The following is a 27,156-nucleotide window of genomic DNA, read 5'->3' as shown; positions in this document are numbered from 1 at the left end:
AATATATCAAGGGTAACATGAACACCCAGTTATGCAACAAGAGATACTCAAACCACTAGATCATAAAGAAAGAATGGCTCGAACACCTATTTCTTCTGACTTCCGCACTAGCAAATACAATTTTTGATATTGGTCTTTCAAGACCTCCACTTTCATGGACCAGCTACACAACCCCCTTTAAGCCCACCTAAAACAAGTTTCACACAACCCATGTATTGAACCATGATACACCCAAAGCATACATTGTCGTTATCATCATACCAACTACACTTACAATTTAATATAATCATGCTATTACAATTCCATTAACATGGGTAAAAAACCCTTTTTTTCATTAAATCAAAATAGTTATGTTTCTATAATCTATATATATCATGTAATGATTCCCAAAATAGGTCAATGTGCAACCGTCATGTTCAAAATAAGTTTCACAAGATTGGGATGAGGTTATACCAATTACATTACTCAAAATCATTAGTTTGGGAAATCTATGAGCCCCATTCTAATTATCCATACCCATGCATCCCAAATAGTTCAAAACCATCAATTTAAACCATGAATCATTCATCAAAGCCATGGGAAAATAATTCATTCACTAAAGCTCAAAACCATCAACTCACGTATATAACCACAATTAAACCACATATATAACAATTGTAAATACATGCCTTTGATGAAATGAACTTTGGGTATTAGTAACATGCCTGAGATATAAATAATTACGGAGAGAAATCAACCCTTGGAACCTCTAATTGTAAATTCCTTTGAAACACTATATGTTCTTGACTTAGTGACTTGAGAATGTTTGAGATAGTGTATTTGATAGTTAAGTGTTGAGATTAGGTCCCCCAAACATGTTTTATGGATGTGGATTATGATTATGGAAGAAGGGATTTTACCAGAGTGCCCTTAAATAAATATGAAAATTTATTGCCTCTAATGATGGGTCACCCTATGACTTGTGAGGATTTATCACGAGTCATCACCATGAATCAAAGTCAAGATAGTAACTCAGGGACCCTTCAATAGTGACCTTACGAATCACACCATATGAAACGTGAGGTATTATTATAAAACATAGGGTCCAGTCATTTCCAGGACAAAAATATTTGGGAAACATATGAGAAGCACTATACGACTCGTTTTGAGTCTTAAAGACTTACTGAGTCTATTAGTACTCAGGTCAGACACCTTAGGAAACCTCACTGGTCACCCTATGATTGGGATCCTACTACTGATAAGGTGACCTTATAACACATAAGGCAAGTCGTGGTCAGGCCAGTGAGTTCAAAAACTCAGACATTTTTAGGGCTAAAATCTTGGGTATTATATGTATTCATACCATTTAATCAGGCTAAACTATATTTTTTCTTATAAAATAGGACAAACAAACTTAAGGTTGTGAAACAATCTCTATCATGACAAAAATAATAATGAGTGGAATCCACACTAATTCTCCGAGGGAGAACAATTTAAACCAGTTTCCAACCTAATAGTAATTTAATAAAACTGGAATCCATAAACTAATTAACAATAAATGTAGGAATAACAACTATCTATTAGAAACCCTACGATCAAAATAAGTGGACATAATCAATGAGAATATCCAATGGCTTCTCGAAGATGGGTTCTCACCTATGTATCTTAAAGATATTGATCAAGTACTAAATTTGAGGTCTTGTATCAGTCACTAGACATTAATTGCACTCAACAAAGGAAGAGTATATGCAATATCAATTAAACACTATGTATCAATAGGTAGCATCAACCGATTTAACTCAAAAACTATACATAAACATAAATCAAATAAAAGCAAGTAGCAATCAAGACATACAAGAAATTACACAATAATTTACTACCATCCAAACTTACCTATTTACATAATCTAAATAATACAACAGCACAGTTGATAGTCTCTTTCTATCATTATTCTATCATATCAATCTAAGTTTAATCATAACCAAGGAATAGCCTAAGACCCTCTAATTATCTCAAGTATAACATACCAAGTTACTTTCATCTAGCCATTTCATAAGTAATTTTAAGCTACTTATAGTTGACTTAACACTTATATCAAACAACCATAATATCAATGAATAAATGATATGCAATAATGACTCCCGGCAAGCAACCCAATAATGATACGGACTTACCAAGGGTTCTTATATACCCAATACTTATGACTTGCGAGGGACAAGCATAGTTAATATACTGTACTAGTATATTAGAAACCCTAACAAATTTAAAGCTATAAGGTGTATGTGTCAATGTGGTACTCGTTTTGACAAATATCACAATTTGTGAGCATCTTTACCAATATCAACAATAATATATTGAAGTGTATCAAATCGTCATAACATAATTTATCTAGGCATAATGTCAAATTCAAGTTTCATCACATTTTTGAATTAAATTAATCATCACATCAATTCACCATTCAGAAGTATGGTAGAAGGTTATTTCATAGTTAATTAATTGATGCGTAAGAACTAAAATTGAATTTAGTCTATATCTAAATTTAAATTTAACCTACTTAAAATGTAAGCCTAGAATGTTCTAATTTACCAAAGCTTTCCCTTTTCTTTCATTTTATGAATGTTCATGGTCTTAGTAAATTAAGAGAAATTCCTAAGTTATTCTCCATTCACAAGCATTATAAAGTACAACCCATAAATTTTAACCTAGTTCATAGCATAAACCCCTAGTTATAAGTTTTCCATCCATTAATCCAATAAATTTAACTTTCAAGAGGAAAGAAACTATGTTAGTAAGTCAAGTCTTGAAACCTAGATCCATTTACATCTATTTTTAAACTTACCAAAGGTCAATTTTCTTTAGTTCATCATTTTTTTTATTTAAACCTTAAATTATTCATAACATAATGATTAAAATGATTTTATAGGTTAAATGAGTTAATCGATAAAAGAATGGTAGAATAACATAACTCAATAATGCGAATAAGTTAAAGTTAGAGAAAATTGCTTCACACAACCCCTAGGTTGATTTTTGGAAGAGTATATCATCAAAACATGGAACCTAGGTAGTTTATCTACTCGACATCTGCTATACCATCTCCCCATAAATTATAGTACTACCACTATAACAATCAATGGTCAAATCTATAGACTAATATAATGGTATTGCAGCAGTGAACCCCAGGCCACTATAGTGGAGCCTAAATAGTAATTTAGGAGAATTTTATATTTTCTCCATTCTAACAAGACATCTTATTTTTAAAAACATAACTTTATCCTATCATCCCGAATACTATAATCGAAGTTCTATAAATATTAACATCATTCTATAATTTTCTATGGATCACTAAACCTCTGTTCTATCACACCATACATATAAAATCAATATTTCAACCACTACAAGACTTAAAAGCTCTCCACACAACACTCATATTTTGTCCGAATTCACTCTACATTAGAGATTTTCATTATTGTCATCCTAAACTACTTGAACTCTTACACCCCAAGAAATACTATAACAAATAAATGTGTCCTGACACTCATCTAGGAAATTTGTTGAGAAGATTCGAGGAGATGAACCTTATGCTCAATTGAAATAAATATCTTTTTATAGTAAAGGAATATATAGTGCTTGTCCATAAATTTCTACTATATGTATAGAGGTTTATAGAGGACAAGGTTCATATTTTTTGTAAAATACACTCTATTATTATTGTGAAAGGTATTTATAAGTTTTTTTTAGGCATTTGGGTTCTAGCACAGGTTCATTAATAATTTCTCTAAAAGTACACACCCTTTGTGAGAGAAACTTCAAAGGAAGGTGAAGTTTGTATGTTATGATATTGTGCAAAGGTATTTGAATGCTTTAATGGATGGTTGACTTTGTCCCTTTATCAGTGTTGATCTAAATTGGTCTTCTCTATTTTAGGATTTTTTTGATGCTAGTGGAGTGGCGCTAAAGTAGTCCTAAGATAAAGTCTTGAGTAGATCTTCATCCTATCTATTATGTTAGTAAAACAATTAATATAACCCAAAAAAATTTTACTACGATGGAACAAAAGTTATTTTGTGTGGTGTATGCTTCTGAGAAGTTTAGGACTTACTTTATTGTCTCAAGTTATTATGAATACTAAACATGCAACTCTATGTTGCCTCATAGTAGAGAAAGTTATGAAGCCTAATTTTATTGATAGTTTAGTTTTCATTATATGAATCTAACTTTGATGTAAAGGACTTGAAGGGCACAAAAATCAAGTGGGTAACCTATTTTTCAGACCTAAAGAAGAGAAAATAGTAATGAACTAAGTCAAAATAAATGATGATTTTCTTGGTGAAAAATTATTGGTTACATCTATATAATCCTATGGTTTCTCGATTATTCTAATTTCTTGGTGAGTGAATAATTATTAATGATTTAAGTTTTCATCCATAGATAAAGTTTATTTATGATGTGAAGAAGTTCTTTTTGGGAGATCTACATTTCTTCCAAGTTTTCATTAACAACATAATTTAGATGTGTGTTTTTAATGTTTAGATAATATGAATTCCAATAGTGTGTAATCATAGAAGACACACATGATTATCCACGGTTGGGGTAATCATAGAGGCATACATAGAGCATATAAGATCTTGTAATCTGATGCTATACATCCACCATTCATTAAGACACACATGATTATCCACGAGGGTGTTTGATTAATGGCAAAGTCATGGTGGTATATCAAGGAAACATGAGTTTCCTTTAACTTAAATTCTTGACCTAGAGTTATTTAATGTCCTATGTATTTATTTCATGGGCTTGTTGGTGTTTTTATATGGGATAAAGTATATGCTTCTTGTTCTTTACTATATTTCTAAATGGGTGGAGGCGATTGAACTTCCCAATAATGAGACAAAGATTATCATAGAATTCTTAAGGCAAAATATCTTTTCAAAATTTGGTAATCCAAGACACATAATTAGAAATGGTGTCTCTCAATTTTGTATTTATTTGTCTAGAACCTTTCTTGAAAAATATGGTGTAAATCATAAGGTGGAAATACTTTAGCATCTGCAGATAAGCCGGCAAGTAAATACCATTCTTCTAAAGACTGTACAGGTGAATAGGATTACACCTAGAAGATGGAGGACACTCAATAGACATATCATAATTCATGTGAGAGACAAATAAGTATGTCCCTTTATTAGCATGTTCTTGTTTACGCATGTCATTTATCGGTGGAGCTTAACCTAAAAGCCTTGTGGGGTACTTAAGAAGCTGAATTTAAATTTGGGTGATGCTTTTAACATGAGGCTTAAGCAACTAGATGACATGAATTATTTTTTTCTTGAGATTATGAAATTTCATCCCTTTACAAGGAGAATATGAAAATATATCATTACTGGAATATTGAAAAGCAAGAATTTAGTTTTGGTTATTTTGTCTTGTTATTCAACTTAAGGCTTCACTTATTTCCTGGTAAGTTGACTTATAAGTGGTTGCGATCGTTTATAGTGGTACATGTTCTTCCATATGGTGATATTGGGCTTTAGAATAATGAAGGTCAACAATTTAAGGTAAATATTTAGCGTATGAAACTATGTCTAGGAACCACAAAGAAGAAAAAGGTACTTGAATCATATTGTGACATTAACTTAGACACCTCTTGCCAATTCAACCTAAGGTAAGTCTTGGTGTAGTCTGAGTGATCAATATATCCACATCATGTTGCCACGTTAAAGGAATAGATTCATTGAAGGCAACCCAAGATGCTTTATTTCATTTTATCCTTATTTTGATTTTTGTGTAGGTTTGATAATTACTTAAGTGTGCAGGAATGGCTTGAATATGAATGTGGAGAAAAAGAAAAATTGGGCAAAATAGGTACGATAAGCTAAACGCTGATTCATGAAAAGCCTTGACCACTCATGGTTACCACTGTGGAAACTTGAAAATATAATTTGAAATTTAAGCGGTGGAATTATGACAGATTTACAAATCATAGTCTCAAACCACTAGTCATGACTGTCATAATGGTTTCTAACCGAACATTGCATCTTTACAGAACAATAGTCTGACAGACTCAGAATGATATGTACTTTGGTTTCATAGATTTTAATGTCCCTCATGGAAACCTAGCTAAATGGTTTAAAATAACAAAGATCTATGGGCTATAGTACAAATTATGGACCCGATTCTTGAGTTATACTTTGCCATTCATAGATCCCTGGTAAGTCCCTTTACTTGTCAATCATAATATTTAATTCATGACTCATAATATCAAACCATGAAGAACACAATGATTTATGATCAACTATATGTCAAAATTGATTTTAAGAAAATCTTGTTGATCCAACTTGATTTTGCCCTTCATCCAATAACCCAAATAACTGATACCTGATATTTCTTTGCTAAAATTAGAATCAGCTAATTGCTTTCTCTAATATTTCAATTTTCAAACCCTAAAAATCACTCCCACTATCCCTTCACTACTATTCCTCAATCCCCACTACCTCAATTAAATTTCCATCTCTTTCAAAACTGCTAGCACTAACTATTCACTCCCCTTTGCAATTTAAAAATCAAGCTAAAGTCAGTAAGACCATCAAATTATTTGCTATAATTATGATGATTGATTTCTATTTTTTCCAATGGGTTGTTAAGTTTAATAATTTGATTAATGAAATCCTAGGACAAAGTTCAGAGACAGATTATGTGTTAGTTCTTTATTCCATATTTGTATGCGTTGTAGAATGTATAATTACATGGTTATATTCAACAATGTGAGCGATGTTTTGAACAAAAATAATCTAGTTTCATAGACTTTAATTTGTAATATGAATTAGTGATGATTTTGTTAAAATATTTGGAGTTGAGACAAAAACCTGAAAATTAATTAGTGATTGATTCATAATTAGGGTTAAAATATTTATTATTAGTTTGGGTGTTCATACCCATTAAGTTTGTAGGCAATATAATCCAAAATTTCTGTGGAAATAAAATAGATGTCATTTTTTGCGACCAACTCCTAACAAATCTTCATTGTGATAATACTGATGAAGTCTGTATAGCCCAAAGTCCATTAATGTGTAAATAAGATGAATAGGTCAAATTTATGTTTCCAATGATCATACTTCATCCTTAGAATAATATTCTTAATCGAAACTTGATAATTTAACTAATTTAGGCTTACAACACATTGAAACAATTTCACTTGTCATAATCTTGATGTAGGATAAAATAACAAGTTTTAAATTAAAATGTTTTAAAAAGGAATAATAACAAGAGGTATAACTAACTTTATGATTTGTGGTATAAATTACTAAGTCATGGTATCAATCTTGATTCTTGTTCCAAAGTGTTAAGTTTTTGTTTGTGGACAACGAACAACAACACAATACATACATTGAGTTTATGAGTCATAATTATAATTGTGGTAACCTAGAAAGATACATCATTTTTTGGAATCTAATTCATGAGTCATTCTATGAATTGTGGTCTCATTCCACAAGTTGTAGACTGATTCATACTGATATGGGTTGACAAAGTTTGTTATTACAACCTTGATCACCAGTAAGTTCATGAGTTATAAACTCAAACTCAAACTCGTGAACCTACACATAGTATTACTTTTTAATTTTATTTTGTATAATATTTTCACACATAATTACAATCTCTTCTAATAAGAATCCCATATAAATAAGAAAAACTACACCAACTAGGTGGTGTCAGCCCCAAGATATTCTCCTATATTTTTAGATGAGCCTTGTGAATTTGTGTAGCTGTAGTTAGAGCTTAACAACATAAGGTAATGGAATATAGAATATTAATAAGCTCTAAAACATGAAACCTTTCCCTATTAATATAAGGGATAAAACTATTTTGGGTTAGTCATCAATAATGAGTTTGGATCTGAGGAATTTGGATACAAGACTAAGATACATGATGAGATTTTGAGAGTCCATACCATCTCTTCCTAAAGAAAAAGATATGAAGAGATAAGAGGCGATCATCAAAGAAATAAGAAATTTTTTAGTAAATTATTCTTAGCGTGAGGGAAATCTAGTTGTATGACTTGCACCCACTCAAAAAAGTAATTTGAGAAGGAGCATCTATCAAGAACAAATTATCTAAACTATTAGGTTTAGTGAGCTACGTGAGATTAAGAAGTTACTTTATAAAAATCAACTTTGTTGTATGGGAAAGTCTTTAAGAAAGTATAACTCAGAGATGGTGCATAAATTTCATTCTATATTTACAACCACCTTGAAAAATCAGACTCTAAAAGAATAGGGTGTGAAGCAATAGCATGCACTGGATATGGTGTATGTTTGAGGCAAGTTGGTTTATATTTTAAGCATGCCATTCAGTGGTTCTTATTTGTACCTTGGTTAAATACCTTTATGAATATTTTTAAGTATGATTATCCAGTGAATAAAATAGAAGATATAAAAAAGATAAAACTCTATGAGAACAAAAGATATTTCAAGTCAATTTCTAATATTATCGATGAGAAGAAGTAGAAAGTTGATTGGGTGGATGGAAAATGGTAAAGTATAAAGGTTTTCTTAAATTTTGTTGCCATGTCCTAGTGGTCTATTTTGCAGCATATTTTGGGTTCGACCAATAATAAAAGCACTCTAACTCCCAACATAGAAAATTTAGTAGCTAGTATTATTCCTAAGTAAGCCTTAACATATCCCAGTATATTGTTAAGGAGAATCGAGAGAGAGATCTTAGTGACAATATCAACATCACATTTTCATGCTTTGTATTTGCTTTATAGAATGAATGTTTAGTGTTATTCTGTTTGGGTATTGATAATATTATGGAAGTGACCTACATAGAATGATATCAGTATGATTAACGATGAAGAAAATTTGGTTGCGCGATTGAGTTCTCAGCCTACAGGTTCTTTACATGTTACCTTGTTTCCCAAGTAAGCAAATCAAGGTACTCTAAAGTCATTTATTGATACTGAGAAGTCAAATGCTAAGAATGATACTACTTCAACTCCAACTACACCACCCACAGCTGTCAAAACTCTGGTAGTTCCACATCTGCCAGATTATACTGCCATGATCAAAATTGTAAAAGACTTCTTAAAGGACCTTGCAAAGTAGACAACTCATATGAAGAATCAAATGGAATAACTAATGAAATATCTAAAACCATGGATTAAGTCTACTACTAAGGCTTCTTAGGATAGTTTGTGAGATTTAATTAATTAGTATATGCAATACTTCCATGATCATATGAATGGTGTCAAGATTAAAATGAATAAGAGGATATAGTTTCTACAATTTTTGAGTTGGAAAGTTGTTTAATGAGCTTGCTCAGTCATTGATTGATGTTTCAGTGTTATTTAGGTGGTATGCCTTGGTTGTTTAGTATCCCATAACCATGATTGGTGAGGACCTAGAGGAGGCACCATAGTTTTTTAACCTATTCATAAATTATGAGCCTACTGCTGATATAGGAAAGTGAAAAAGAACTGAAGATGACACTAATGAGAGCAACCCATAGAGGGCACTCAAGAGAGCAGAGAGTGACCTCGATGATGCTTAGTGTGTCTTATTAAAATAATATAGGAAATAAGAGGAATATGATCATCCATGAGCTAAAGTTGTGTCATCTAGTGTGACACCTATGAGTGCTAATATTTGTTGATGAAAATGAATCACAAATGATCCTTCATCATTGAGTAGGCTGACTATGGACAATAAGGTTGGTGCCACCTGAGGGTGCAACCATAACCCCTACATACACGTTGACAATAGATCAATGCACCTATGGTTACATAATTAAGTCCTACTTCATTTATTTATATTATTATGCATAGGGGACTATGTATGTCTTTTGATGAGGATGAAAGTACTTGTATCTTCCATCCAACTAAGTGATTTTCTTGCCCTATTTCTTTTCTTAAAGGTGTTTATCTTTTATTTAAATGACAATTCTTGGTAGTTTTTGTTTTATGTTTTATTTTTTGTGTCTTTATTTTTTATTTTGTGATTAGATAGAAAAAAATTAGGAAAACTTACGACAATCTACAATAAACAAATGCCACATGTAAAATAATTGTTTTCGTAAATTTACTAGTATATTTATTGTATGCTTCATTTCTTTGATGTATTGACCTTCATTGATATTTACGTGATATTTTGATAATAGGTATGATAATCATTGTTTAAGAAAGGGCATGAAGACAATAGCTAGTTGTGATAGTGTGTACGTGTGTGTGTGTTGCATTACCTCGTTCATACATTGTGTGGATAATCTATAACATGTCTAGTTAGTCTAGCTGATGTAGCAAGATAGTTAGTTAGGAAAGGATCATAGGTTATTTTCTTAATAAGTCCACGTTGATCCTAAATAACCATCAAATGACAAAATAATAGCTAGATAAGTGTTTTGACCCTAATATAGCCTTTTGTTGATTAGCCTATTCGCCTTCCTAATTTTATTTTGAACATCTTTTGTAGCTTTGGTCCCTCCTTGGACACTAAACATTAATTGAGGAAAATCATCTAAGTTGAGGATTGCTATTGTAGGGACAAAAGGAATAATAGAGTTTAGTATGAAAACATAAAACTTGTCATCAATAGGAAAATGAGTGCGGCATGTGCTGAAAAAAATAAACCTATAGAAAGTTACAAAAATAAAGAAAGAAATAAAAAACTAAATGTCTAGTTAGAAGTAAAACCATATGCATAGTTGATAAAAGAATAAAAGAAGGGATGGGAAGAAGGAAAATTGTGTAGTGTCAAGAAGGATTAAGTCACTTATTCCAAATCCACCGTACATGTCTGCAATCCTACACTACAATACATGTAAAGTCCTATAATGATTGTATTATGATTGTCTAAAGGTAAAATCAAAGAAAATAGTGAAAGCTTATAGTCCAATCTTTTTTGTGAGAGTGAGGATCTTTGTATTGGTCCTATTTTAATTAATAATGCGTGTTAGGAATTTTTTTGTTATAAGGAAACAAGGGTAGCATTGTCTGACTGTTTATAGGTTCTTTGTCACTTATTTTTATATAGATATCCACTGATAGCATGATAGAGTTCATCGATCATTTTATGACAGTTTGATGATTTTTTATTATGCACATGTTTATTATTTTGAAAATATGGGAGTTTGAAACTTATGAAATGTGTGTTTCCAAATGCCATGTGATTATCATAAATATACTAGGTTACTTTTACCTTTGCATCGTGTAAGTATGGTTTTGGTTTTTGTTTCTTGAAGACAAGCATATGTTCTAAGTTGAGGCTATTGACGTGTTGAGATTTCATATCTCTTTTGATGCATAAAACATGAAAATTTTAACACTCTCAAGTTGTTTTAGTATGTATGCCATGTTTTATATATTTTCACAAATAGGTTTCAAAATCTAAAGTTGAAAAATGTTCTAAAAATTGCCAAGTGTGACTCGTGGAAACTCGTCCATGACATGGTAATTGAATTAAAACTCATATTGATACTCGCAAAGGGTGATCAAGGAAATTATAAATTCAAGTTGATACCTTAATTAACTCAACAAGTTGACTAATAGTACAATACAATATGTTATTTGCGTTTAAACCAAAAAATAGGTTTTGAAAGCAAAAGTGATAAAATATGCTAAAAGCTACTAACGGTGACTTATATAAACCATCCCATGATATGGTAAATAAAGTACAACTCATATTGAGACTCGTAGAGGGTGATCAAATAGAGTACAAACTCAAATTTGTACCTAGATTCATTCAACAACTTATGAACTAAGAATAATGATGTCGCCCAAAAACTAACTTCCAAAGAAGTATGTCGCAGCTGATGTCAAATATAGTAACCCAAACGAGTTTGGGGTCGAACCCAAAAGGAAAACATTAAACAATTGCTTAACTTGACAAAATTCACGAGCAGTGTGGAAAGGTAAATGGGAGAATTTGAATTAATACTAAGTAACCACCAAACTTGAATGCTTTAATTTTGTAAACAAGAGAAGACAAACACAAGTATTGTGCTCTCCCACTTCACAACTCCATAAATTTTCGTGTTCAATTACCTATTCTATTGATCCGCATGTAAATTCGATAAGTTATGTATAATTAATCGTCTAGTTAATGCATTGAAAATTCATAGCCTTTAAATTGTGAATCTCGTGGTGTCACCTTATCGCTCCCTGTCAATCACTTCAGTTCAACTTTCAACTTTTGAGTGTCAAGGTTATTAGATAAGATGGCGAAATAATAAGATGGACGAGAATTACAAATTACCGTCTTAATCCCTTTGTCCCAATCTTAAACTCCTTTATGAGGACGTTCTTGAATACAGGCAACCCTCAAGCTTCTGCAGTAACTTTGAGGTCAATTAATATGAAGAATAGGATACATGCAACCACGTTAGAATAGATAAATCTCCCACTTCCTTTGCATAGTTAATCAGCTAGGATTCCTTCCCACAACCCCTGTCAAGGAAATTAGTTTCTTATGTTTATGCAACAATCCATGATAATCAATAAATACCACATGTAATTAATTACACAAGAATAAGAAGAAGAAAATTCAAAGTCTTCAATTGAATAACAACCCAAAAATCTCAATGATCAAAGTATGTAAAAAGTAGTAAAACTATTGTAAAAGTGTGTAACCTATTAAAGTAATAGCCCTAAGGTATTTTTAGTATCTTAAAATAACCTATAATCCTACTTAAAATGAAATAAGAAAAGTATATCGATATAAGATACGACTCGAGTAGTCGACTCGTAAGGTTATCTTAGGAGTTGTACAGTGCTTGTCGTATGTTCTCTAGTGACTAATCTTTCAAGGATTCAGGCATCTATTGTCTTTACGGCTCATATTTATGAGTATTACCTTGACCATACAACTCGTGGTCTTCATTAGTCACCACCCGGGCGTTAATCTTTCAATTCTTTGGACACAAGTCTCTTATCGACTTATCCTTCTGAGTCGTACTCAGATCTTATGCCTCGTCTTCTTCTGTGACTTTAATTCTAAATTTAAATTTGGGTTTTATTCTCTCAATGACTTCTTCTCTAGTCTTATAGCCTCATCTTACGGTTCGTACGCTCAAGTCGTATTCACTCTTCACTTAACTTCTCAGCTTTAATTTTGTTACTGTTGTGCTTATGAGTAAACCTAAGAGTTGTATGATTTGATGACGACTTGTATAATGCACAAAATTTATCATTTTTTAAGCTTTTTCTTCAAATTTTATTCAACTATTATTCACATATTTCGCCTGCAACAACTATAAAACCATATCATACCTACTAAAATATCCTAAGTCACAACATAAATTCTTTGTTTTAAGCATTGAAAGTGTCGTGTTTCCATGGCGCATCAACACCATAAACTTAGAAAGTTTGTGTGCCCTCTGGAAAAACCGAAATGAAAACTCTAACACAACAATGAGGCTTAAACAAGAAGATCCTAGGATACCTATGGCAGTGATTTTCAGCTCAATTGTTAGCATTGTTATTCCCCCACTAGTCTTAACTTTTCAAGAATCCAAATATGTATATAGATTTGGCACACTGAGAAACATAAAGGAATCCAATGACGACATTACATTAGTGACACACAACTACATATAATCACACTTGCCGAATAGTCTTGCAACCTAACGACATAATGCATGTAATCTCACAAGCAACGAAATCCCCTTCACTCAAATCCAATTAATCATGTTGTGCAGGGATATTTCAAAAGGTACTCTCTCTCACTAAAGTATCGGCCGGCATATAAAGAATACCATAGGCTTTCCCATATGCTCTTTTCCTAAGTTTACGGATAGTTTGGATTGGAATAGTAAATGACTTTATTTAGCTTGTAATGTAGGTTTAGGGCTATTATAGTTCTTTTTGTGATTTTTTAGTGACAACGCCTTCTTGACACTACTCTTTATTTGGGGTAAACTTATTTTCCATTTTTTCTTTCTTTTATTTCAGCCCTTAAGTCACCCTTTTTATTTTAAAGCATATTCAGATCTTTTCTCATATTCTTTTTGTTCTAGTTTTCTGTTATTGCATTTTATTTTTCTATTTTTATGTTTTTTATTTTCATCGTACCTGCCCTTCTACATTTTTCTTTCTACCATTTTTTCTTTGTAATCATTTTTCTCTACGCACTCCTATCATAGCCTCCCTAAACTTAGGTAATTTTCCTGAGTTGGGGTGCACATTATCAATGGAGGACTAGAGATTAAAAAAAGGTTCATTGTAGTTGTAACGGGAAGGTGAAATCAGTTTAAACAAAAATGGGTCCATTAGGCTCGATCTTTTGGATCAGGGGATTTATATTACTTTTTCTTAGGAGTTTTAGGCTAAAGTGGACATAAGACAAAAATGGCGTATAATCATTTCCTACTTGACTATCTTGAACCCTAAACCTTACACACACCTCGTACAAGGTCATATTACTAGTTACTACTTATCATGTTATGCAATTATTTTACATAGTTGTTCTACCCCTAATTCTAATGAAATTATCAAATTTATGGTCTTCTCTCACACATACACAGGTCACACAATCAGCAAAATTGTAGGAAGGGTATCAATTTTTCAACATAATTATTCAAAATCAAACAAACTCAGCATAATCATTTGATACCACATCCACCGCTGCAAATAAAAATTTTCTTCCTATTTTTAGCTTCACACAACACACAAAAGAAAGAAACACATGTTGGTTCACAAACTTTATAGATTATGGCCACGGATTTAAAAACACGGCAAGTGTAATCGATCACGACCTTGGTACACCCCCACCCCAACTAAATCCTATAAACTGTCCTTAGTGCATCTATCAATGTAATTTAAGGGAGGAGGATATACCTGGGTACTCAAGGTGCTAGCACATGTTGTATCATCACATGGGTTCTTAGATTGGGTCCCATCATTCTCAACAATAGTCCTATCAACTACCGGGAGTATCTCCGCAATAGTCGCAATGATTGTTTTTGGTACGTTCAATTATATGTTAGATGTTGGGGCTACATCACTTACCCCCTCAACATAATAACTTGTTGATTTTGAGCTACAGGCCGTAGTTGTTAGCTCTTAGACCCTAACCTGCTAGTCCTTCTAACACACTAAGCTATCTTTCTTTACCTTTTTAAGATTTTCCTTTTTAGTGCTTCAGTTCTTTATTTTCTTTCTCTCTCATCTTTTTTCTCCCACCTGAATACGCTGGATGTTTTCAACTTTTATTTTATTCTCAAGCTTTCATATTTTGTCCAATTCAGCTTTCAACTCCACAATGTTATGGATTTGTCTACTTCCTAACTGACGTGTCATCTTCTGATAAAAAGAATTCCAGTCTACCCTAGATCCTTCTGCTTTGTTCTTTTAGCCTATTATAGACACACAATTTCATACCACTTTGTATCAAATCTACCTTTTCTTCGACAATTCCTAACATTAGGATAATATCATTTAAGCTAGACTGGGAAATAATCATATACCCTAGTGTTGCAGATCTGGCTGATGATGGTCGTGGGGCTTTAGTAGGTAGTACAACTGGAGTATAGGTTGGGCCTGTTGTATCCAAATATTGTGGCTTAGACTGGCCACCCTCAACAGGAACCTTAGTAACCCTAGTATCCTTCAATTTTTTACCTATGCTCCATATCACTTGAGCTATTAATGTTGTACCTTACTTTGCCTACCTTGTCATGGGATTTGTTGCATCCCAAATCATCCCCAACTCTATTATATTTTTAGGCCTACTGAACTCGTTAATCACTGGAAGTTCTTACTGCTAAACAAATCTGGGTGATCATAAATGGATATGCCAAAAGTAGCTTTTCTCTTCCTACTATTGGGTCTCGTATTTATCTTGCTAAGTACTACCGTACATCAAACTCATACCCCATCATGAATCCTTCTATTAATGCAATATGTACCAGACAAAGGACATTGTCTCCTATAGTGGGACACAATCTTTGTGGAGCCAATGTCCACTATGCTTTGGCCTTGAAAGTCAAGGTTTATTTGGCTAATTTTTAAGATTGTAATCTTGGGCCACCTACCACCTAACGACTTCTTTCCCAATCAAGTCGATTATACTTACAATCCACCAAAGATTCGTTATTCTATCTTTTGACCCTATCTGTTTCCGTATAACCTTCCAAATTACATCCATCAGATAATCTATCTCACTGGTGCTTACTGGTGGCTAGAAAGATGTTCCGCTCAAGAACCTCAAAATAGTCAGCGGAGATATGTTCACCCACATTCCTTAAACTGTCACTGATGTAACTAGGTCATCACCTCTCCACAATTTTCCTTAAGGATGTTGTCTCATCATCTTACCCTTTTATGCAGCATAAAATTCCCACACTAGTGTAGGACTAAACTTTCTTAGTGCTGTAGTCATCCATTGGAACCTGTACTACCAAAATATAGCCTCAAATCTAGAAAACTAGATTATGCCTATAGTGGGTAACCTCTTTTTCAGATAGATACCCCTTTGATTCTTCCATTAGCATAGTTTACACTCATCCCATCATTGTAAGTTTCCTGCATAACGAGGTACCCCCACCATTCAACGGTGGGCACCGAGACAGGTTCAAAGGGTAAAGGGATTTCTCATGGCTCCTATTTATTGATAGGGGTTACATATTCCTTGGTCTCACCCAAATTATTAGATTCCCCCTTAAAGGAACTCGAGATCTCAGTACTTGCTTTACCATTAAATTCTTTTTTTTCTTTATCATTTTCATCTTCGAAATATGGTACTGAGTGTGGAGGGGACATGCTTAATTTTTTATTCAATGCCCCTTTGGAGGTATATCCTCTGGTCTAACAAGTTTTTTACCCCACGAAAGTTTTTTCCTTGGTCCTGCTTTCCCTTTTAATGGGTATTCAATGAGATCACCACTTGATTCACTTATTTCCTCATTTATCAAATGGTAAGCGTACTTGAGAGTCTTTTTCTTCTTAGTATTCTACTTTTATGACTTGCCTTTTGGTGCCATTTATACTAGTATGCATACACTTATTAGTTATTACTGAAGAAAGGAAAGAAAAACAAGAAAATTTAGTAGCAACGGGCATATTTTATTCATTTATGACTGTGGGTAAGATTTGCATTCACTGGTTGTGACTCATATGAACCAACAATAAGGTAAACAATATATTTTATCATGTTTACTGGTCAACTTATGAGTCCTCCTAACTATTCATAAACTAGTCATAAGGACACTTTACGAATCATTACCAACACTCATAATTAGATCATTAACAAATATCTATTTAGTTCACTCTACCTAGTATTTATGACTCTATCTTAAAACTCGTAGGGGTTTGATAATACTCAATAGGCAAGTCGTAACTATATCAGAATCTACACCTTTCTATGCCTTTATTTTATTCGTGGTTACGAGTTTCTTAACGACTCGTTATGCGTATGTACGAGTCGTAAGGAGCCCCATATCCATTGAAACTTAAGGGTTTAAATTAGAGTTATTTCTAAAATACAATCCCCAAGCTGCCCTTCAATGTATAGTATTACCACCCCATATCAGTCCAAAAACACATATTTTTAGTACACAAAATCATGTTCACTACCAAATCCTATTTCAAACTCAAATTCTAGGCAATAGGGTTCATATTTTGCATTCTCATAGATATTCAACTCGAAGAAACTCTAAATTCTAAACTCATTTTCATATTCAACTCGAAATATAGAAAGTTTAAGCTCAAAAAGTTACTTTCTTGGTTGAGAAGTTAGATTTCGTGAGTTAATCATATTTTCCACCCTAATGCTTAATGAAATCAATGGAGTTGGAAGGTGAAAACAAATAGAGTGATGCCTTGACTAAGAATTTATAACATTTTGAGCCTAGAAGTTGGTAAACAATGGAGGGAATTTGATGTTCGCAATGTCGGTTGCACAGATTGGATACCCCTATATTGTTTAAAACCAGTGAACTGGGCTGGGTTGACTCGTGACCTTTGAACTAGTAAGAAAAGTTATGAGTCATGAATACTACTCATAACCAATGCTTACCTGTCACATACTTCCTCCGTACAGGTTAGGAGATCTTACCTGGTTCTGGAGTCGGTAAACTCAATGTGACGAACCATAACCAGAGGTTATGACTCATTCTAAGTGTCATAAGGACTCCAAAAACTTCTTACCTAGATATGTATCAAGTCCCAGGATTTATGACTCCCTCTTATGATTCATTATGTTAACTTAAGACTTGTCCGTATAACCTGAATTCTTGAATTTCTATCTCTTTTCTGCAATCTTTAATCTTGCACATAGAACACACATATTACCTTTTAAATTATTAAGTACAAAACATGGGTTGCCTCCGATGCAATTCTTGATTTAACATCATGGAACGATGTGGCTAAGTTTTATACTACAATTTACCAACAAGCCTCATGGATTAACTCCTATATAGTGCTTAATTTAACGTTGTGGAATGACATAATTGCCTTGGTTACTCATACATCACCAAGGTCCATCTCAAGAATAAAATAAATTTCATTATATAAAGTCTTACTCTTTGACCGTTAAACTTAAATGGGGCTTTACCTTCCTGCTTTAATTCTAAAGCACCATATGGAACCACTCTTCGCACAGAAAATGGACTATACCATCCAAACTTTAACTTACCTATAAACAAGTAAAGTCTTTGGTTGTAGAGCAATACCTGGTAACCTATGTCAAATATGATCTTCTTAATTTTGCAATCATGATGCAACTCCATCTTTTCTTTATAAAGTGCAGAACATTCATAAGCCTGGAGTCAGAATTCAAATAACGTATCAATCTTGTTCATTAATGGCTTTGCTATATCTTGACACTCAAAATTCAGCATCTTCAATGCCCATAGTGCTTTGTGATCAAGTTCAACAGGAAAGTGACATGATTTGTCATATACCAACTGATACGGAGAAGCACCTATGGGAGTCCTAAAAGTTGTGTGTTAAGCCCAAAAAGCATCAACTACATTTCATGACCAATAAATCCTATTAGAATTGGCTGTTTTTGCCAAAAGGGACTTGATTTCTCTGTTGTACACCTTAACCTATCCACAAGTCTATGGATGGTAAGGTATTGCCACCATGTTCTTCACTTCATACTTCTCAAGAAGACTCTTGAACATACGATTATAGAAATATGACCCACCATCACTAATAATTGTAGGTGGGGTGCCAAATTGAGAGAATATATACTTTTTCAAAAGGGTTTCACACTTCTTTCTTCATTATTGGGGAGCGTAACTGCTTCCACCCATTTAGAAAAATAATCCACTACCACTAGAATATACTTCATAACAAAATAACTCACAAAATATGCCATTAAATCAACACCCCATAGATCAAACAATTTTAATCCTAAAATAGGCATCATAGTAAGTTCATGGCACCTAGAGATGTTAACTTGGCATTGAAACTGATCGAAAGATGAAAAATCATTATCTTCCTTGTATATTGTCGGCCAGTAGCACCCACATTGCAAGATCTTATGGGTTGTGTGGGTTCCTCCATGATGACCCTCAACTGGTGAAGAAGAGAAGCCTCAAGTATGCTCATCGTCTCCATTTAAAGTATACATCGATGAATAATACCATCCGCAAAAATGATGTATAAATAAGACCCATCCCAAAAAAATTTCCTTCCCTCATGCATAAATTCTTTCTCTGCTAGAAGGAAAGATCTTTTGGGATTAACTTACTTTCTAGATAATTTGCAGAGTCGGTGAACCATGTAATTTGATCTGTAGAAGCAACCAATATTTGGTCTTCTAGAAAACTTTCATCAACCTCTATTCCATCTCTAACTTTTCACATAGCTTCTTACTTAAGTCTAGACAAATGATCTGCAACTTGATTCTCAGTGCCTTTTCTTTCATTGACCTTGAAATCAAACTCTTACAGCAAAAAAAACCACCTAATCAGTCTAGGCTTTGCATATTTTTTGAATATTAAGTGTCTTAGTACTGCATGATTATTGTGTATAACTACCTTTGTCCCAATTAAATAAGACCAAAATTTCTCAAAGGCAAAAACCACTGCTAACAACTCTTGTTCAATAATTGTGTAGTTCTTTTTAGTAGTGTTAGTGCCTTGCTGACATAGTAGATGGACTGCAGGATCCTTTTCTTTCGTTTGCCTTGTACAATACCTAAGGCCACTCCACTAGCATCACATGTAATATCAAAAGGCAAGGACCAATTAGGGGAGACGATGATAGGATCCATCATCAACAACTCTTTCAGATATTCAAAAGTCATCAAGCATATTTCATCGAAATCAAAATTCACCTATTCTTCAAGTAGCCTACCAAGACAATTGGAAATCTTCTAGAAATCCTTGATGAAATGACTGTAGAACCCAGGATGTCCTAAATAACTCCGAATACCCTTCACAGAAATTGGTGGAGGTAATTTCTTGATCAATTTAATCTTAGCTCTATCTACCTCTATTCCCCTTTTGAAAATCTTTTGGTCAAGCACAATACCTTCTTTAACTATGAAGTAGAACATTTCCATATTAAGTACCAAGTTCTATTCCACATATCTACAAAGAGTGTTTGCCAAGTGAACCAAGTAGTCATCAAAAGAATCCCCAACCACCAAAAAATCATCCATAAATACTTCGATAGTGTCTTCTACTATGTCAGAGAATATTGACATCATACATCTCTGAAAAGGTAGCTGGTGCATTACTCACTCGAATGACATACGTCTGAATGCAAAGGTCGTATAAAGATGAGTGAAGATTGTCTTCTCTGGTTCTTTGGGTGTAACAGTGATATGGTTGTAGCCTGAATAGCTATCTAGAAAATAGTACCACCCTCTTCCCACAAGTATTTGGTCCATAAAAGGCATAAGGGAATGGTCCTTCTAGGTCCATGCATTGAATTTATTGTAATCCATGTACATTCCCCATCTTGTGACTGGCCTCATTGGAACTATCTCATTCTTCTCATTAGGCAAACTAGTAATACGACCTTTCTTTCGAACACATTATACCGAACTGAACCACTTGAGAGAGCCTTCAACCCTAAGATAGGTACCTTCTTAATACACAGGTGAGCAGGTGTAGTAGTTCTATTTTTAAGATCCAAATCAAGCTTCTTTGGTGAAAAAGTATACGAACCAATCCCACAGAGTACATATACCATCTCATTGAAGTCATCAATTCCATCACTGTCAAATTTTAATATCAATGTTGTTAAGGCTTCAACACCGAACATTCTTCAATAGGAACAGCGTCAGAAGTATCATCCCAATTAGTTACCGCATCAATATCAACAGATAAGAATATTTGTTCATCAGAAACATCAATCACACACACTACACTCAACTTATCCAGCTGTTGTATGAACTAGTATACATTAAATATTACCTTCTTATCATTGAGTCTGAACATTAGATGTCCTAACTCCATATCAATTTAAGTTCGTTCTATAGAAAGAATGTCTTTTCTAAGATAATCAAAACTTGAAAGTCCACTTAACAATCCAATATCATAGAATCAACGGGAAACATAAAAGAAGCCAACTTGACCAACACATTATAAAGAATACCAACTAGCTTTTTCACTATCCGGTATGGCATCACTAGTATCATAGTAGTGGATTAGGTTTCCCCAAACTCCAACTTCTTAAACACCACTAGTGGCATAATATTTATGCTAGTGCCTAGATCATATAGTGCCCTAGCAAACTTAGAAGATCAATGGAGCAAGGAATGACGAATAACGATCTAGTAGCAATAACACTGTAGTAATGAATATTGTCAGTTGGCTCATAACTAACTGTTTGCTTCTTGGTGAATAAATCATTCACGAAATTTACAAAGCCAGGTATTTTCCCCAATGCCTCTACAAATAGAATATTGATAGATATCTCCCTTCACGTAGACAGAAACTTATGATATTTACTATCTTCTTTCTTCTTTTTTAATCTATGAGGAATGGTGGGAGAGGTCTTTAAAATAGGCTTCTCGACCTTATTCTTACCTTTGTTTGCTCACTACTATTATCAACATCAACATCAACATGATCATCTTCATTAGCTTGATCTATCAAGGTAGGTGCAGACAGATCAATGGTGGTTTTACCATTTCGAGTGGTAATAGCATGACAAGGAGTGTCATTCTTCGGGTTCTTCACAATATTACTAGAAAGTGTGTCAGGTTACCTTTGATTCAATATGGCCGTCATCTTGATATACTGCTGCTCCTATTGTTTGATTACGGTAGCATTTGACTCAATATTCTTATTCAGCTCTGACAGTTCTTCCTTAATCTCCTTAAGATAACTCTCTTGAATTTCTTAGCCTTTGACGAGTTTTAACAATATTTTCTCCATCCTAGACTCATATATATTGTGCCCAAGAACACACACAAGTGTATGTGGTCTCACCAAGTAGTAAAGTGGCCCTTTTGAATCTAATTATCGATCCCATAGGTACTTGTGTTGACAAATTATCCAATTCTAGTTCAATTATTGAGTAATCAGTACAAACATAACAAAAAGAGTTTCTGAGTTGTAAATTAAAATTAAAGTAAACAATGCAGAATAGTGAGAACTTGGACAATCAATAAACAAAACCAGGGGTTAAAGTACCACAAACATTCAAACTAAGATATTCAACTTCATTATTTAGATTACTTACCTTGGTTGTTGATTCATAGGGTTTATAGTGTGATCATGGTCTCCCGACCTCTAATATTCTATCTAACTGGACATTACAGCTACATTGTTGAGTGGGGATGAGATTATCCATTTAGATGCATTAAGATGCCATCCTACAAGCAAACCAAACAAGTCTTATATGTGTATCCCTATCCTAGACACTAATTCAAATCCCTAATTTTATAAAATAATAAGAACCATGCTCTATTTACCCCTATATTTTATCCTCCTATTCCCCCTCCCAAGCTTATAAAGACGACAATGGATATATTATAAGGGTATATTATCATTAAAATAGTTATTAAAAAGATAAATAAGCAACCAAATATGATAATAAATCAAAAAAAAAACTTCAAAGCAACAATAATCATGTCCTTGGCCTTAACCATCGAAAAGGGGTTTTTAGCCACTCATGGGCATAATAGTAATCAAGACAAATGAATACATGATAGAATCCATTAGAAACTAAATTAAAGAGATAAAAACCCTAATTGATGCATTTTAAATACCCTATAGAAGTTTTAAATTATTCCAATGGGTCTTAACATCAAGTTCAAGTGTCCTATTTATAGGAGGACAAACTGTCGAAATTGACCTTGGGTCAATGTTGCAAGCTCATCGCAGGAAGTAGGGTATGTGACAAGCCCTAATCACATAGGCACACTGTTTTAGTTCCCTTTTGAAGATTTATATGTGCGCCAAACACCCTATATCCATGGATTGTGCCAGCTACTTGCCAAGGACATCCAAATATTCCGTTTTATGTCAAATCTTGTCCCGTGCTTTCGTTGATACATTCCGATCCTTTTTGTGTTGTTTTGATTTTATTTCCAGATTATATCTCATTAATATATCATCATCTTAAACTCACAAAGAATCCTTTATCATTAAACACCTCAAAATAGAGCTCAAAACAACACACAATACATGATGGTGAACTCGAAACTTAAGCTAGAAGCTAGTTTCGTCCTATTAATCGTAAGCTTAGTGTTTTGACTCTTGGATTGATTAAATTTAAAATTTAACACTCAAAATAAGTTTCTCATAAATAATTACACAATAATGCGATTTGGAACTCATTACGTATATTAGAGTCATCGAGAAGAACTAGTAACCCTATTTTTCTCATTTTCACTCTAAGTGACAAATTTAAGTACAAAATTGTTTGGAAAACACCAAAAATTGTAATAATATACTTAAAAATAAAGATGCTAAATTATATCATCATTAACACAGTAAGCACACAATGGTTCCTTAAAACAAGGCTAAATAAGCTCGGATAACAACACTGAGGTACATAAATCCACCTCAGATCACCACCCCACACTTAAAGCCTTGTTCGTCCTTGAACAACTCTTTACTATAAGCATCATAATATGAGTATACTCTATTATAATCAAGACACTCAAGCTTGTTCTATAATGACTAGACAGAATGTGAGTTTCGACACTAAGCATGTTTCATAAACAATTGAAAGTTCCAGAATACTACTTCAAAAAATCCTAGCCTCAGTAACTGACTCACCAAGTAGGAAAACTCAAGAACATTTACCAATAAAAGAAATCATATAAATCATCCAACTATCATTGAATATGTGCCCTCACAATAAGTGAGTAACCCATAATTATTCACACTAAAGCAATTTATCACAAACTGGGTATAAGAATCAAATTATACTCACTCTCACAAAGAATTCACAAGTTACACAAGATGAACCATGTGCTTTACATTAGTGTAGTACTGCACTAATATTGAAATGATGAAGCTTAGGATCAAATAGCTCTTCAAAGGTTTTAATGTAGGCTACGGGGAAGTGTGAATATTTTAGCCAAGAATAGTGACAATCTTCCCTAAGAGTTGTAATACATCACAGTTTTCATTCAATTCACATCTAATAACAACTTTACACCATTTTTTCTACCCTTATATTTTATTTTTCCCCATCTCATTAAGCTTATTTACATACAATATAAGAGGGAGCATTATCTAAATTCACAATTCAATTTTCAGCACAAATTTCTTTCACTTCCAACCATAACACATCAATTGTATAGACCAATAACAATTACTTTGGGGCTTTAATTTCACCTTTCTCCTACTTGAATTTCAAACTCCTTAACACAACTAAATTTCAACCAAAGTACTTAGGATCTTTGGATCAAATTAAGGTCAATTAAAGAAAGGTATAGAGGCTACATATGAGGCTACCAAAGAATATAAGCTAAAGGGTCAATGAAGATAACTAGGATTATGCACAATGATAGGTCAGAAAAAGCATATAAACATGGCTATCAAAGAAATACCGATATCGTCTTATAAACCCACACTTTTTATTTTGCTTTGCATACATACCGGGCAAGTTCTATTGACCAAGGAAAATATAACAACCTCACACATATGGCACATTCTCAACCCAAGTACGATCCTCATAGACTCTCAACCGATAATCACATCAATTCAATGATTAAGCCAACAAGTACAAGAGTCATAATATTAGCCTAGGAGTCTCAAAAGTAGTAATTCATCCAATCAAGATACTTTTACAACCAAAACACTTGCATCATGCAGTTATATATAGCACCAATAAGAATATCCCACTTATTCCTATCACAGTTTTTTTTTAAATTACTCTTAAAAATTGGAATTTTCCTACCCCATACATAATAATATACTTTGTCTCAAAATTGTACTTAAAAGTAGAGATGGAAATACTCTCTAAGGCCTCTAGGCCTAGCTCGTAGAATCTTTATACATTAAGAGGGTCCTAGGACCCCATACTTAGTCTTCGCCATGATCCTTAGCTCAGGTTTTTTGGTACTCAAACTTCCCATCAACCTGTGACTCAACAATAATAATAACTAAGGAATTAAAAACTAAAATACTAAAAATAAATCATAGCTTAACTTGGGTATCCTTCCAAGAAGCGCTTGATTTAGTGTTGTGCCACGACTAGCATTATCTTAGCTATTTTCTTACATCTTCTCCCTCTTACTTGGAGTCCATCTTATTTTTCATTTCCTACCTTTTGAGTGTGAACACTTAAGGTCAATAAATTTCTCAACAATAGCCTTTTTAGGCTCATCAATCTTCATCAGTTTGGGATAGGTATTTGAGGCATGGGTAGCTTAATAAAGAAATTTGAAGAGGTCTTTGGTGACCTAAAATCCACCATCCCAAACTTATCACCTTTAATCACTATAATCATGCATAAATCTTTATAGTGGGATAGTGCGTTGAGTGGTTTGTAAGCTTTAAAAATCGCCTCTTCATCATCCAACCTCATTGTGACTATGAAATCTCTCACATCTATTGATTTTCCTCTAGATGTCCCAATATGATTGGCACTCTTTTATCTACCTTAAATCTAAAACAATGAAATCAACAGGAATAATAAACTTACTAAACTTGATGAGAACATTATCTATGATTCCTTTAGGATGGCATAGGATCCAGTTAGCCAATTGGAGTCTCATAGAGCTTGGTATAGGCTTCTCCAAGCCCAAAGTGATGAACTAAAAAGGGACATCAAATTTATGCTATCCCCCAATTCACTAAGTGCCTAGACTACCTAACTGTTTCCAATTTAAATAGGGAGAATGAAACTCTCATTGTTTTTGATATTTTTAGGAATATTATGCATCACCACAGAACTACAGTCCTAAGTAAGTGCTACTGTCTCACCATCCTGCAACTTAAATTTGTTAGAAACTACATCCTTCAAGTACTTAGAGTACTTAGGCATTCCCTGAAAAACCTCTAAAAGAGGAAGATATATGTGAATATTTCTAAACGTGTTAAAGAACATCTTAAAGCATTCCTCCACCTTAGATTTTCCTAGCCTCTATAGGGAAGGTGGTGGTGGCTTTTCCTTCACCTGTTCAACAACTTTTGTTTTTGACTACTCAGACTTCATCAAATTTTCCAAAACTTTTTCATCTACCTGTTGAGGAACCAGCTTCACATCTACCTCAATCTTCTTTGGAGGTTCTTATTTGAGCTATTTACCACTCCTTAAAGTGATTTTCACTACTTTTTTAGGAGATTTTGTATTACATAGCAAACAACCTTGAGTCCAGTATTTTGTGCTCCTGCCATATGACCAATCTGCATATCTAAGTTCTTTGTAGTATAATCTACTAGCTCTGCATATCTGCTGCCAATCGTGCTTGAGAAGCCATAATATTCTTCAACATTTATTCAATATTGCTAGTCTAAGCTATGGTTTGATTCCTTTGAAACCGTTGCTGCTGGTTTTTCTGTGATGGAATTGGTGGTTGAGTCTAGCACTTTTTACTATAGGTGTTCCCATAATTCAACCTTTGATCATTTCCCACAAACATTACAGACTCAGGATTTGCACCAGAAATGGTTGTTGAATGACCAGTGTTGCCATAAATTTCGCACCAAGTATTTGTCTAATGAATTGAATTAGTTGTTGTTGTATCTGATATGATATAGTGGTAAAATAGTCTACCTCCAACACTGCTGTAAACTTCTTTGGAGCACTTCTTGAGTCATCATCCCACT

The sequence above is a fragment of the Capsicum annuum genome, chromosome 7 (genome assembly GCF_002878395.1).
Source record: "Capsicum annuum cultivar UCD-10X-F1 chromosome 7, UCD10Xv1.1, whole genome shotgun sequence".
Lineage (NCBI taxonomy): Eukaryota > Viridiplantae > Streptophyta > Magnoliopsida > Solanales > Solanaceae > Capsicum > Capsicum annuum.
Note: the sequence above shows the minus strand (reverse complement) of the source record.